The sequence below is a fragment of the Schistocerca gregaria genome, chromosome 2, assembly GCF_023897955.1.
Source record: "Schistocerca gregaria isolate iqSchGreg1 chromosome 2, iqSchGreg1.2, whole genome shotgun sequence".
In the NCBI taxonomy this organism is placed as follows: Eukaryota; Metazoa; Arthropoda; class Insecta; order Orthoptera; family Acrididae; genus Schistocerca; species Schistocerca gregaria.
The window spans coordinates 1037244102-1037260804 of record NC_064921.1 but is presented as its reverse complement, the minus strand read 5'-3'; positions in this window follow the sequence as shown (position 1 = coordinate 1037260804).

Below are 16703 nucleotides of genomic sequence, written 5' to 3'. Positions count from 1 at the left end.
ATTGTACCAATTGAACACTGTAGACCGGCAGTACACCCATGGATATTTTAATTATCAAATACACCGGCAGAAACTCAAGAATCACATGTAATGTGTTGTTAATTAATATTTGCAAAACAGAGTTACTTTGGATGAGAAAATAGTTTTACTGATTTCACAGTTTAATCCATTGTAATTCTCATCCTATATAAGTGTTAACTTTTCCACTCAGCTAGTAACGAGCACAGCCACTAGCGTTAATAATTTAGAGCGCAGTATATTAGTAAATGATAGAAAAGTAATTAGCATTTTTCACTGATAATATTTTCAAATGTTAATGCATAATATGGCTAATGCAAAATGATTTAATATGTATTATTTCTTTGTGGTAAAATAGGATATGAAGCGACAATTGATAAGTGATTGTATTATGTCACCCACCATCTTAGTAAAATATTGCAGTGGCAGTTTTCAATAGAAATTTTATGAGACACAAATGATGTTAGTTATAAATAACTACTATAATAATTGTGGATTAGTGGCCCAGAGCCTACTTTGAAACGACAAATTCAACTTAGATTGAATCTTTAGATACAATGCAGATAGCACGTTACGTTATATAAATTCTCATCTGCTGATGTATGAAGCCTGATCGTTTCACACTACTTATATGAAATATTTTAATAGGAAAAATACGTCAGTGTTGTGCACGTGTAGTATTCTGTGACAAACTATTCATTTTGCTAAAGAGAAGTGCCTCCACCTCATATAACAGCAGTATTAAATTTGATAAACGATCTGCAATTTAGTGCCATTTACACTACTTTACAGACAACATTGCTACACAAATCTCAGGTGGAGATTTGTTTAGGAAAGTCACGATTACTAGCCGGGAAAAGCAATGTTCAGTTCAAACGACTTGTTACGTTGGTAATAGGTAACTGGTTTAAAGGTGATCTTGCTGAAATAGCACAACACATAATGAAGCCACAAATACTGGTCACGCCACAATCCCTAAATCAAAGTTTGTTCATTTTTATACGATTAAAAATATTGTTTGTTGATTTTTAGTGTCACTTTTTGTATATATTATACGATTTCTTGAATTCACTACCTGGGGGACGGAACAGTTGGTGATTGAGGACAGTGTAGTGAGTAAGATTACATCAGTATTTACGTCACTTGCAGACTCAAGTTGTAGATACTAGGAGTAGTATATTTGTGGTTTGGTTATTACCACCAAGTACGAAAGGCGTTCAATAAGTACTGCAACATTTTTTTCTGAAATACAGTTGGTATTATTAAGGATTCCAATACATCATATTGTTCTCCAATCTTTTGTTTATAACACCCTATTCTGTGGACACACAACTTTGAATATCCTGCCTAGTAGATGAGTCTGTCAACACTATCGACAAGAGACGTCCAGCTGGGCAGCGAGTTGTTTTATCGCATCCGGCGATCATCCCGAATGAGGCTCTCCGCACGTTACAACGTTGCAGGAGTCACAACTGTATGTGGCCAGTCGCCACGGAGGAGATGGGACAGGTGTGTGCTATCTTGTTGCGATACTGACAGACGCCTCGCCCAACAATTCACCGTGCTTTTGTTCACTGCCTGGTCTCTGCAGACATTCCGCAGGCATCTATGAATATCTGCTATAATCTAGTTTTTGGCCTAAAGAAACTCAGTGACAGCTCTCTGCTTGGACCGTACCTCAGTTGCAGAAACCATTTTCAAAGCTACGTACAGCACTGCCACCTGTTGGAACTTCTTGAAGCTATAATGGCTCCAGGGAGAATATTCCCAGATGCCCCACAACAAATTCTGCATATTTTTTGCAGCTGAAGTTGGACGATAAAGAGAAACGTGTTACATTGCTTACTGAACAAGCCTCGTACATGTGGCAAGAGCAAGCCAGTTATCCTTATATTCTCCTGGGCGGGAGGTCATGTGTTGAAGCGTGGATATGTGGACACAAAACGGTCTATACGACAGGCGTAGATCTCATAGTGGTCCAGTTATGACCGTGAGGAAAGCATTAGGTAGTAAATTATTTGACATGTTTCTGTGACGATTGTCAGGCACAGAGAAAAAAAAAATCTAACACAATGAGGTAGGTGCGTATTATAATTACAATACTTTTACTTAACGCTCAACATCCTGTGTATAAAAAAGATAGATATGGAACGAGTTTTCTGAAAAAACTTTTATACTTTTGTCTTTTAACATTCAATCTTTTTTTTGTTACTGGTAAAGGAAGATTATGTTTTACAAAATATATACCTAAATATAATATGTAATGATATACTACTGTACGCAGTACATCAAACAATACAAAATGGAAGTCTCCAGAGCAACCTCCAACTCATGGCTACACAGCGGTCTATTGTATTACCATCACTACCTTTCAGGATCCAGTTTTCCAATTTTACAGCATAGGCGCTGAGAGGTTTAGTTGTGACTTCAGCTCCACCAATTATGAAGAGTACAACCTGGGAGCTGGATTCAGTGACATCTGCAGCTCGTGGCACGTCACTTCTTCATGTGATGGCCCATCATAGCATGTTACAGTACTTCACATGGCGAATCAAAGAAATCCCCCTTGTCCTTTTTAACAAGATTTGGAAGTCAGGACGGTTTCCTGACTCCTGAAAAACAGCAAGTGCTATGTTTTTCGAACTTATAATCAGTATATAGGTAAGAGTGACACACAGATTTAACGAATTGTTTAACATTTAGTGAATGTGTCTCGTTAACATATTCGTTTGTATTAAAAGTATTTATTACTCATCATCATCATCATCATTTAAGACTGATTATGCCTTTCAGCGTTCAGTGTGGAGCATAGTCCCCCTTATAAAATTCCTCCATGATCCCCTATTCAGTGCTAACATTGGTGCCTCTTCTGATGTTAAGCCTATTACTTCAAAATCATTCTTAACCGAATCCAGGTACCTCCTCCTTGGTCTACCCCGACACCTCCTACCCTCTACTGCTGAACCCATGAGTCTCTTGGGTAACTTTGCTTCTCCCATGCGTGTAACATGACTCCACCGTCTAAGGCTGTTCGTCCTGACTACTACATCTATAGAGTTCATTCCGAGTTTTTCTTTGATTTCCTCATTGCGGACACCCTCCTGCCATTGTTCCCATCTACTAGTACCTGCAATCATCCTAGATACTTTCATATCCGCTCCCATACAACAAATTTGGCCGAAAGATTGAACGGTGCACAGATAACTTAGTCTTGGTACTGACTTCCTTCTTGCAGAAGAGAGTAGATCGTAGCTGAGCGTTCAATGCATTAGCTTTGCTACACCTCGCTTCCAGTTCTTTCACTATGTTATCATCCTGTGAGAATATGCATCATAAGTACTTGAAACCGTCCAACTGTTCTAACTTTGTTCCTCCTATTTGGCACTCAATCCGTTTATATCTCTTTCCCACTGACATTACTTCTGTTTTGGAGCTGCTAATCTTCATACCATAGTACTTACATTTCTGATCTAGCAAACTGTCAATCGAATCTGCCATCACAACTAAGTCATTCGCATATGCGAGACTGTTTATTTTGTGTTCACCTATCTTAATCTCACCCAGCCAGTCTATTGTTTCCAACATATGATCCATAAATAATATGAACTACAGTGGAGACAGGTTGCAGCCTTGTCTTATCGCTGAGACTGTTCTGAACCATGGACTCAATTTACTGTCAACTCTAAGTGCTGCCTGGCTATGTATCTAAAGACCTTTAATTCCTTGCAATAGACCTTTAATTGCTTGCAAAAGTTTGCCTCCTATTTCATAATCACGTAGAACAAACAATAACTTCCTCCTAGGAACCCGGTCATATGCCTTTTCTAGATCTATAAAACAAGATACAATTCCCTGTTCCACTCGTAACACTTCTCCATTATTTGCCGTAAGCTAAAGATCTGGTCCTGACAACCTCTAAGAGGCCTAAACCCACACTGATTTTCATCCAGTTTGTGCTCAACTAACACTCGCACTTTCCTTTCAACAATACTTGAGAAGATTTTACCCACAACGTTGTTCAAAGAGATACCTCTGTAGTTGTTACAATCTTTTCTGTTTCCATGTTTAAAGATTGGTGTAATTAATGCTTTCGTCCAGTCTGATGGAACCTATCCCGACTCCCTCGCCATTTCAATTATGCTGGGTAGCCATTTAAGACCTGACATTTCACTGTATTTGATGAGTTCCGACTTAATTTCATCCACCCCAGTCGCTATATTGCACTGCAATCTATTGACCATTTTCTCCACTTCCTCAAATGTGATCCTATTTCCATCATCATTCCTGTCCCATTGTACATCGTACAATTATTTATTACTAACTTTGTATTTTTATTACTAATTTTATACTAATTTTTCAGTCTGCCTCTCTGTAAATTAATCTCCCCGTTGCACTATTTACTCGAACAGACACCATCTGAAGAGTCAAAGTAGATGCCGCGATGGACCAGGAATTTCTTAACCACGAATTTTGAATAAAAAGCAAGTCTCACTGCATAACTTGACATTGACAATCTACTATAGCGACATCTACTGTAGCGACATATACACGCAGCGATGCAGCTGTCGAGTCTACAACGTTGACAGTTGTCAATGAAGTACACTGGTGAGCCAAATCATCACACCATCAGTTTAATAGCGTGTCGTTGCACCTTTAGAAAGGAATATAGCAGCAGTTCTGGGTGACACGGATCTGACTTTTTAACACGACGACCCTGTGGGCTAAGAAAATCTGTCAATGCAATGTTACTTTTCGATATATTTTCTACGATTCAATGTTTGTAATTAAGAGTACTAATGTTTGCATTATGAAATGAAACTTTCATCACGGCACAGTTAATAAATGTTGGTTGTAAGCCTTTTTAAGTAGACACTCTGACATAGTTTGCGCGATGCAGTGTTGTCAGAGAGTACAATGAACTGGCAGTTGCATTTTTGATGGGTGCGCATGCGCTGCAGCACTTCAGAATAACACAGAGCAGAACATGGGAGTGTTGAGACAGTCGAATAGAGTGGCGCGGTGACTCTTTTGTTAAGGAATGGTCGCAATGCAGTGGTGCTAAAGTATTTAAGGGCTCGACGAATAATTTGGTGTGGACAGGGGAAGTATATGGTATTAAATTGGCACAGTATAATTACAGCAAAAGAGGATGCAAATCAACGTGAAAATTACTGTGGTTACAGCTTCATTTGTTACGTAGCTACAAGAAGAAGAGCCTCTTCCCCACCTTTTCAACGAACAATGCCTTACATTGCATCGACGACATCTAAAGCTGAAGTAAAATCCAATTAATTAGTTGGTTAGACTTTAAACGGCTAACCAGAGGTGTGGTTCACTTTGTGCTTACATAAAACGGAGTTATACTGAAGTACTGACCAGTTGTGTCTAAGAAAAAATACCTATGTAGGATTTATTGGTGATTCGAGAGCGTCGGGATGCTCGACACTCCTTGCAGTGTTTACTGGAAGAAGTAAAAGAAATTAAAATTTGTGCATTTCTCAAGACTAAAATTAACAGAAGTGGTCAACTTTGGAAAACAGTAATTTGAAAGGCAGTTCTTTACACAAAATATTTTTTGTGTATTTTTCACGGGTAAATAAGTTTCCAATTTTACGCAACTGCAATCAACCAGAAATATTTGTTAACGTCTTGAAAAAATAACGGTAGTAACTGCACAAAATGATTAGGTGTAATTGTTAACGAATCATAATAAAAGTTGAATTGTGTGGAGCCAATAAGTCAGTAAAGTCATATCACGAACTTTGCCATTCTTTTACAGTCGAAACTTTGACTTCGCAAATTACATAACTGTAACTCACAGGAAAATAATCATCGAATGAATCTATATCACTACGATAATTTTCAAGCTAAATGACAGCATTCAGTAAGCATGACAGTAAATGACGGCTCAAAAGTTTTGCTGCTACGCAAGTGTTTACTAATGAAGAAATTTTGTTGTTCTTTGATTATTACTAATTGATTTCCATGAGTTATTACTTACCTGAAAGGTATTCGTTCACTGTGACATAACACTCTGCAATAACTCCAGGGCTTCTTCTTCTTTTGCTTACGCCTTGTCCCGCATTTGTGCAGGGTCAGCATGGTTACATACGGATTTTCCAATGTTACTGTTAAGGGCTTGTTCAAATGCCTCTGAGCACTGTGGTACTTAACATCTGAGGTCATCAGTCCCGTAGAACTTAGAACTACTTAAACCTAACTAACCTAAGGACATCACACACACATCCACGCCCGATGCAGGATTTGAACCTGCGACCGTAGCGGTCGCGTGGTTCCAGACTGAAGCGCCTAGAACCGTTCGGCCACACCGGCTGGAGTTAAGTGGTGGCCAGATGCCCTTTCCGCTGCCACCCTGTACCCCCCGGATGGGCAAAGTGTACCATAGCTGTCTGCGTCATGTGTAGTCCATGGAATAGTGTGAACGTGTTCAGATGTCTGCGAGTCGTGTAACTGAGGCGGGACTTGGGAACCAGCCTAGTATTCACTTAGTGGGATGTGGAAACAGCCCAAATACCACATCGAGGCTGGCTGGCACACCGGCCCTTGTCGTTAATCCGCTGGGCGGATTCGGTCTAGAACCGGCGCGCCTACCCAAGTTCAGGAAGCAGGGCATTAGCACTCTCGGCTAACCTGGCGAGTTAAATCATGCCAGGGCAATATTTATCAATTATGTGCTGTTTTCGCCTTACAATAAAAGCAAGTATTCTTAGGTACGTTTCTCATTGTTAACAGGCAGCAATAATGGAGACAGTAATTTTTCTCGTATAGTGAGCTGGCGGTCGTTAATTTTCATTGATTCATTAATTAAATTTATGACATTTTCCAAATTAAACTAACCACTGCAAGTCCTTCCAACCTAATATTGTATTCATTTATTTAAGCCGAAGTTTCCTTTCTTGTCGTCGTTGCTTCAATTAGTAATCACTAGAGATTCGGTTATAGAGGCACCTACAGTTCACAAATTTCATTTATTATTCAGAGCAGATGACTCCCTCACAAGAGGGAACTTCAGGTATACAATCCATTTTAGTCATAATTAACCGGAAGTGTAGAGGGTGGTTATTACGTACCTTTGGTAGATTTTCAAAGGTGCGTAACATCAGATATCTATGCACAGGCAATGTAATACCCCGAAATTATGGGCCGGTGGCTAACGACAGCGTCTTACATGTGTTCGTTGGATTTGAATGGGACGAATCTGGTGGGTAACGTATGAAGATGAGTTCCTAATCATGCTCCTAAAAGCACTGTAGAACGACTCTGGCATTCTGACACGGATAGTTATCCTGCAAGCAGTCCGCAATAACGTTGGCGTAATCCTCAGTTGTTATGGTGGCCTCGATCACTTCCACTGTCCCCATGGAAGACCAGGTGAACGTCCCCGTTACAATAATACTGCCCACATCAATTTGATTCATAGCGCGGCGCATTTTACGAGCAGCCTGTGACTTTTAGGAAGGCGTACTCTGACACATAGCCCTAGTGTAAGAAATTTGAGTAAACCAACCAGACGACTGTTTCATTGATCACTGATCCAGCGTCGATGATCCCGTGTCCACTGCCGATGTAATTACAGATGTCTTTGCATCAGCATGAGAACAAGCAGGGATCGTCTTCTGCTTATTTCAGCATGTGTCCATAACACTTGCGTTCCAAAACACTTGTGTCTTCACCAGCATTGTGTTTCACCATCAGACCTATAGTAGATCTGACTGTCATGATTTACAAACTGGGCACACAAGCTTCGGATTTCCATATTCTTAATAATAATACTGGGAATGTGTGACACGTAGGGTGTGGCTAAGAGCATTAATGATATCTTTCCTAAAAAGATTAACTGTTTAGTGTCATTTAAAAAACATGAACACTTTCGTGAGTGAAGTTTCATGTCTGGCCTTCTTGCTACTGGTAACGACTTACTCGCTTCTGGACCAGTCTCTGTGAACACTGCACCTCTACAGTGTAGTTGGAATCTACCAGATTAGTTTCCCCTTTTTTTCCGAATTTTACAAATTATGAACTGCATGGAGCGTACGGCTTTTTGGACTTTCATTTCCTTTCTTCCCAAAACCTCTTCATTCTTTCACACCTTTTCTTTCCCTCCCCCTTCGTAAATGAAATGTTTGGACCTCCTCGTTAGTGGTTTATTTTCAGATGATTTTATGACTTTGCTTCTGAATTTTTCTCTGATCTGAATTGTTGTAACTGCGACCGGGACGGTCGCGGGGTAGCAATGACGGAAAGCGCGGCGGGACCTGCGGAGAAAAAAAATGGTTCAATTGGCTCTGAGCACTATGGGACATAACATCTGAGGTCATCAGTCCCCTAGAACATAGAACTACTTAAACCTAACCAACCTAAGGATATCACACACATCCATGCACGAGGCAGTATTCGAACCTGCAACCGAAGCAGTTGCGCGGTTCTGGACTGAAGTGCCTAGAACCGCTCGGTCACAGCGGCAGGCTGGAAGGTACTGATACAGTGCAGATACTAAGTAGTACTGATATAGTGTAGGTACTCACATACTGGAACGCAACCCTGTAAACTGCCGGTTATTGTAACAGTGGGTTATATTCAAAAGTACACTCTTTTCTTAGAGTTGGCCTATGTAATCTTATGCGCCGGCCGCGGTGGCCTCGCGGTTCTAGGCGCGCAGTCCGGAACAGTGCGACTGCTACGGTCGCAGGTTCGAATCCTGCCGCGGGCATGGATGTGTGTGATGTCCTTAGGTTAGTTAGGTTTAAGTAGTTCTAAGTTCTAGGGGACTAATGACCACAGCAGCTGAGTCCCATAGTGCTCAGAGCCATTTTTTTTTTTTTTTTGTAATCTTATGCTTCTCACCAACACATCTCTTCGATTCGCATACTAAATTAAGCTTGTGGGGCGGAGTGTTAAAAATAATATTAATTATTATTATTAATCAGTTATAAATCATAAATACTAGGAAACTGGAATATTGTTAATCGCCGTATTTTACGAGAGCCTGGAAACTAATTTTGTGGTCAGCCAGAAAGCGATGGAGAACATACTGGCAATAGATCCCAGTCTGCAAATCCACATTCTTGTTCACCCCACTGAAAGGAATGTTTCTATTCCCTGTTTACTCGGGACTATGATTGTAAACGAAGATTTTGACTTCTAATTGATAGATATATTTGGCAAAGTTTCACACTCACAACATTGAAACCTTCATTATGGTAAAAAAATGATAAATCTCTCTATCCTAACCAGCACTATGAGCAGTTCAGAGGCGACTTCTGCAGTAAGTTCCTACTTAATTGTCTTTCGCCATGACTTCTGATAAAATAATTGCTCGCCACAGAAGTGGAAAATAATTGTCTCCACTTGCGAAGCATATTTGTTAACCTTACTGGCGGCACACTAACAGTTACTACTGCGAAATCTAAGCGATCCAGGACGGTGTACAGTCCTCCCGATTTCACCTCCTATTTGCACCGAAAACATTAGTTCAGCTGCAGTCTGTCTGTGACGTCATCTGAGGCAGTGCGTACTCTGGCGTTTGACTGGCGTGGACCGTACGACAAATGGGTGCGAAGTGAAGACACATCTTGTCTCTGGTTGTATTTATATAATGGTGTAGCGGACTGCCCCTAAACGGCCGCTTTCTCAGACACGTAATATTTTATGAGACTGTCATGAATCAATTTAGAACCTTCGTAATTTCTGTATGAATGTAGTTAAGTTGGTTGCAGTCACAAAAACAATTTTAGCTGGCCTCCTTTTCAACTTTTTTTAAAACGGAACTGACAGTAGAACATAACCTCTGAACTAATCTTCAAGAGGCCTTATATTTGTTATAACTCTATTATTTACTAGGTTTCTTGACGTACTCTAACCAGAGCTGTCTAGCTTTAATATAACAGATAATTAATCTACTACAGATAAGGACGTTTTTGTTACAGATTTAGTTTACAGTAAATTACTCGAAAACTACTAGAGGTAGCTCAATTGGGTTATACAGGGTGGTTCATTGATCGTGACTGGGCCAAATATCTCACGAAATAAGTGTCAAACGAAAAAACTACAAAGAACGAATCTTGTCTAGCTTGAAGGGGGAAACCAGATGCGGCTATGGTTGGCTCGCTAGATGGCGCTCCCATAGGTCAAACAGATATCAACTGCGTTGTTTTAAGTAGGAATCCCAATTTTTAATTACATATTCGTGTAGTACGTACAAAAATGTGAATGTTTTAGTTGAACCACTTTTTTTGCTTTGTGATAGATGGCGCTGTAATAGTCACAAATATATAGCTTAAAATTTTAGACGAACGGTTGGTAACAGATAGGTTCCTTAAATTAAAATACAGAATGTAGGTACATTTGAACATTTTATTTCGTTTGTTCGAATGTGATACATGTACGTTTGTGAAATTATCATTTCTGAGAACGCATGCTGCTACATCGTGATTACCTGTAAATACCACATTAATGCAATAAATGCTCAAAATGATGTCCGTCAACCTCAATGCATCTGGCAATATGTGTAACGACATTCCTCTCAACAGCGAGTAATTCGCCTTCCGTAATGCTCGCACATGCATTGACAATGCGCTGACGCATGTTGTCAGGCGTTATCGGTGGATCACGATAGCAGATATCCTTCAACATTCCCCACAGAAAGAAATCCGGAGACGTCAGATCCGGTGAACGTGCTTCGACTACCAATCCACGCTGCCATGAAATATGATATTCAATACCGCTTCAACCGCACGCGAGCTATGTGCCAAACATCCATCATTTTGGATGTACATCGCCATTCTGTCATGCAGTGAAACATTTTGGAGTAGAACATTACGTAGGAAATCAGCATACATTGCACCAAGTTAGTGACTATTACAGCGCCATCTGTCACAGAGCGAAATAAGTGATCCAACTAAAACATTGATATTTCTTTACGTACTGCACGATTATGTAATAAAAATGGGGGTTCCTACTTTAAAAAACGTAGTTGATATCGGTTTTGACCTATGGCAACGCAATCTAGCGGGCCAACCATAGCGCCATCTCGTTTCCCCCTTCAAGCTAGACGAGTTTCGTTCTTTGTAGTTTTTTCGTTTCATGCTTATTTCGTGAGATATTTGGCACCGTCACTGTCAATGGAGCACCCTATATATTGTTTTTATACTAAACTGAAACTTCATACAAATTTTCAAACTTCTAAGTCTAAGATTAAGCGCTTTCAATTTTTCTTAAAAACGTTGATTCTGACCAAAATATTGCTTTAATCACGTTGAGACGTGTACCTGTTAATTTTTACAAACATCTGCACATTTTGGCCAATTTTTGGGTTCCTAAGTGCCACTTATTTTTTTCTTAAAACAATGTATTTAGGGAAAAATATTCATCTGTTCAATCTGAGATTTGTCAGTTTAAACAGTACTATACTAAAACACATGATGACAAAGTTTAGAAAATCAATTTAAACTTTTAATTCCATTTTTAAATTATGGTGCAATATCTGCGTGCTACGCACAGATGCATTATGGTGACTGGCAGTGTACTGGGATAAGTCCCGGCACACTCGCTCGCCTCTGTATCTCTCAAATTAAACAGCGCTTGTTTCGCCACCATCTGAGTGTGAGAGGATTACAGAAACGTTACATACTGTTGTAGAGAGATATTTCGCAAATAACCTTAATAAATGAGAAGATCGAGCAGGCTAGGGAAACGGTAAGATGGCAAGAACTATTCCCCTTACATGAAGTTATTAAAGATCACCTAACTCATGTTGAGCAAACAGCAGTGCTGAACAAAAATGACTGACAAGGCACAATGAATCTTGTAGAGGGTATAGTATGGACGTACTGGAATAATTAATGTCGGGTGATGTAAAGTAATTCACACAACATGAAAACTTTGTGGAAACGCGTCGATTTACTGGAGGCTAGTTTATCCAGTGAAGTATTCAGAGTTGAGTGCGGCTGGCTGGGGAGCGGCGAAGGGAAGCTAAGATGAGTTACACTGAGTGGGTGGTTAACCCCATGCTGATGTACGGGGAAGCAGACAGAGAACTTGTACGTCTGTTAATAAATGTCCGTCGTCGCGTTTTCAGTGAAACATGCGAGAAAGCCGTGGTGAGGCGGTCAACAGAGGCCAAAATATACGTGTTCATCACTATAGCAACTTCACACTGAATTCATGGTCCATAGAGTCTGAAGTAAATCAGGTGAAGAGCGACAGAATGAAATGTAGGATCAAGGAATTTGAAGTACTCTCCTGGGAGTCAGAATTCCGGAAAAGTTGGTGTTTTGTGCAGACGCTAACCTTGATGGGTGGCCTGGGAGGGGCTAAATAGCAGAAGTTAAGAGTACAGGAAATTTTGTGGGAATTTGTTCACTTCCCTGAGCAGGCATTGGTTGGTGCTGGGAAGCGACACATAATTAACGCAACTTGCACTGCAATTGGCGTAAGTGATTTTGCTGGAGGGGAAACCGAGGTGAAGAACGGACTGGGAGAAGTCTCTGCAGAGGTCCTCCATTCCCAGCTTACCTAGAGTGCGGACGTGGCGTTCTTTACTCAGCTTGCCTGACAAACAGTGAGCATCTCTGCAGTTTAGGACTTAGCAAATGCAACGATTGAGCTTGGAGATAGAAAGTTTTGGTTCAGCTATGTACTGAGCAAGATACCTAGGAGGGACCAGACCAGCAGAGCCTTGCAGCACCATGAGGTCGGCCGACGTCCACACAACGACGCCGCTCCGCCACGCTGTATTCAGTGATATTGCGCCCGCTCCGGCCACTTATTTATTTGTTGGATCACGTTAGCAAAGTTTCCACGAGGGTTTCATGGGCCATGTATTGTAGAATTCTTCTCGCACTTAGCATTACGCCTGGGTCAGTTGATAGGAATTACTTTTGAGTTATTGCGCTTTACTCCACTCGAACTCAATTTATTACCACTGCCTGATAGGAGAGTCTTGTGATGTGATGATTGAAGGTTGGGAGTTGAAATAAATTTCTGCTAATCGACTGCATCTGTTTTCAATCAAGTAGTTGAAATCCCAAGTCACTTTCTTAATTAATTTTATGTTCAACATTTGCATCTGGTGTTCGATAGCTGAATATAACCTCAATGTGCACCCCCTTTTAATTAAAAGCGATCAATTCTAAATCACTTAATGTCAACACTGCCACAGCAGTTCGATCAGGAGTCACAGGGCCTTATTACTTTCTTTACGTTATCCAATATTGCGGCAATTTTGCACTTTCTGTTGATCTGTTAGTCAATTAGCTGGGGTGAATACACTCCATAACCAGATAAGTGACGGATGGGGTGTTACAAAACAATGCTCAGGTTGAATTGTAAGAGCAACACGTCACTCATCACATAGACCAGAAATACCTAAAGAGCATCTTTAGAGTTTTCCATGTCGCAGTTTCGCAGTTTCAATCACACAGTGTGCACACAGTCGTCTGACGTGGCTCTGTAATGGGTGATTGATTGCCGGTAGTTTTCGCCAGGAGACGGATCCAACAGGGGAAACACAGTAGAATTGATGATAGCAGGAACAGCCGGCGTGGCCGACGTCTGAGTGGAGGTGGTCCCGCCGTGAAGGACTGCTCGAGGCAAGGGACGATTTATATGTGGGCCAGCAGCAGCTGGGGTGGGAGCCGTCCCCGTCTCGCGGACGATGAAGGAGCGCACCGGATAAATGGAGACGTATAGCTGGCTGCCTCAGGGTCCAGCCGCACAGCGGGCTGGAGATGCAGCTGAACCAGCAGAAGCTGAGCAACTAGTGTAGCATAAAAAGAGGTACAGTGCTCGAAAGTTATCTGGGAATTCACAAGTACAACAGCGCAGCATCATCATCGACATGATATGTACCTAGTGTATCAGAAACGGCACGGTAACTAACCATAAACAGAAAGTTCTTCAACCGTATTAGTAAAGTTTGTACAGGAACTGTCAAAGACGCTTTTAGTAATAATTCCGTACGTACTGACAAATGAAGCGTACAAGGCCATTAGATGTGTACGAAGGCGTGTTGGAAAGAAATCTTTCCGAACTTTCCATGTGAAAACTCTTACACGTTTTTAAATAAAAAAATTGTTGTTAACAGTCTACATCTTGAAACTTCCTGGCAGATTAAAACTGTGTGCCCGACCGAGACTCGAACTCGGGACCTTTGCCTTTCGCGGGCAAGTGCTCTACCAACTGAGCTACCGAAGCACGACTCACGCCCGCTACTCACAGCTTTACTTCTGCCAGTATCCGTCTCCTACCTTCCAAACTTTACAGAAGCTCTTCTGCGAAACATGCAGAACTAGCACTCCTGAAAGAAAGGATACTGTGGAGACATGGCTTAGCCACAGCCTGGGGGATGTTTCCAGAATGAGATTTTCACTCTGCAGCGAAGTGTGCGCTGATATGAAACTTCCTGGCACTTGCCCGCGAAAGGCAAAGGTCCCGAGTTCGAGTCTCGGTCGGGCACACAGTTTTAATCTGCCAGGAAGTTTCATATCAGCGCACACTCCGCTGCAGAGTGAAAATCTCATTCAGTCTACATCTTATTCTACAAGTCTACATATTTATCTCTTGGCGAAAGACCTAAGTAAAAAAAGGCTCCGTGAATAGATAACATCCCATTAGAACTACTGATAGTCTTGGGAAAACCAGTCATGACCTAACTCTACCAAGGTGTATGAGACAGGTGAAATATCCTCAGACTTCGAGAAGAATACAATAATTCCAATTGCAAAGAAAGCAGATGTTGACAGGTGTGAAGATTACCGAACTATCAGTATAGTAAGTCACAGTTGCAAAATACTAACACGAATTCTTTACAGACGAATGGAAAAACTGGTAGAAGCCGACCTCAGGGAAGACCAATTTGGGTTCAATAAAAATGTTGGAAGTCGAGAGACAATACTGACTCTACGACTTATCTTAGAAGATAGATTAAGGAAAGACAAGCCTACGTTTCTAGCTTTTGTGAACTTAGAGAAAGCTTTTGACAATGTTAACTGGAATATCCTCATTCAAATTCTGAAGGTGGCTGGGGTAAAATACAGGGAACAAACGGCTATTTACAATTTGTACAAAAACCAGATGGCTGTTATAAAAGTCGAGGGGCATGAAACGATAGCAGTGGATGAGAAAGGAGAAAGACAGGGTTGTGTCGTACGCCTGATGCTATTCAATCTTTCTACTGAGCAAGCAGTAAACGAAATAAAAGATAACTTCTGAGCAGTAATTAAAACCCGTGGACAAGAACTAATAAATTTTGAAGTTTGCCGATGACATTGTAGTTCTGTCAGGGACAGCAAAGGACCTGGAATGGACGGCGTCTTGAAAGGAGAATACAAGATGAACATCAACAAAAGCAAAACGAGGGTAATGGAATGTAGTCGAATTAAATCAGGTGATGCTTACGGAATTAGATTACGAAACCCGACACTTAAAGTACTAGATGAGTTTTGCTATTTGTGGAACAAGATTACTGACGATGGTCGAAGCAGAGAGGATATAAAATTTAGACTGTCTATGCAAGGAAAGCGTTTCTGAAGATGAGAAATTTGTTAACATCGATTATAGATTTAGGTGTCACGAAGTCGTTTCTGAAAGTATTTGTATGGAGTGTAGCTATGTATGGAAGTGAAACATGGACGATAAATAGTTTATACAAGAAGGAAATTGAAGCTTCCGAAATGTGGTGCTACAGAAGAATGCTGAAGATTAGATGGCCGGCCGCTGTGGCCAGACTGAAGCCCCTAGAATACTCGGCCACAGCGGCCGGCCATCTGATCTTCAGCGCTGGGACCGCTTTGTCTCACGTTCGAATGCTGCCTCGGGCATGGATGTGTGTGATGTCCTTAGGTTAGTTAGGTTGAAGTAGTTCTTAGTTCTGGAGGACTGATGATCTCAGATGTTGATTCCCATATTGCTCAGAGCCATTTGAACCATTTTTAAGATTAGATGAGTAGATCTCTTAAATGATGAGGTGGTACAGAAAAGAATTGGAGGAGAAGAGGAATTTGTGGCATACCTTGACTAAAAGAAGGGATCGGTTCATAGGGCTGTTTCTGAGGCATCAAGGGATCACCAATTTAGTATTGGAGGGAAGCGTGGAGGGTGAAAATTCTAGAGGGAGACCAAGGGATGAATACATTACGCAGATTCAGAAGGATGTAGGCTTGCACAGGATGGAGTAGCATGGAGAGTGTAACACCATAGCTCTAATACTCCAATGATTTATTTTGGCTGTTGTTTCATTTAATATTACATCGTTAAGCTTCTGTAAATGTGTTTGAGTGAATAGATAACACAAAATTGTATACTCCTTTCTTTGTACAAACGTTGATGTCATGGTTTGGTTCTATGCAAAGTAGTGTATCTGTCATTTAAATTCTTTGTCCCGTTTGGAGGGAACAAAACTTACTGTATATAATTGTGATTTTGTGTGAATACTTTTTTGTAGAAATGTCAATATGTGCAAATGTTCTGTTTTATTTAATGCATTTTATTGCTGTTATGTAAACTGCTGATCCTCACTTAGGGTTCTTAATTAGTTTGTATGTAAAAGGTGTAGTGGTTCCCCTCGGGAACGGAACTGTGTAGCGTGCGCAAATTGTGGTTGGCCTAGGTAGAAAAGGTGGAACTGAGAGTCAGTCGGGGGCGAGCCACCAGTCGGGGACGAGCTA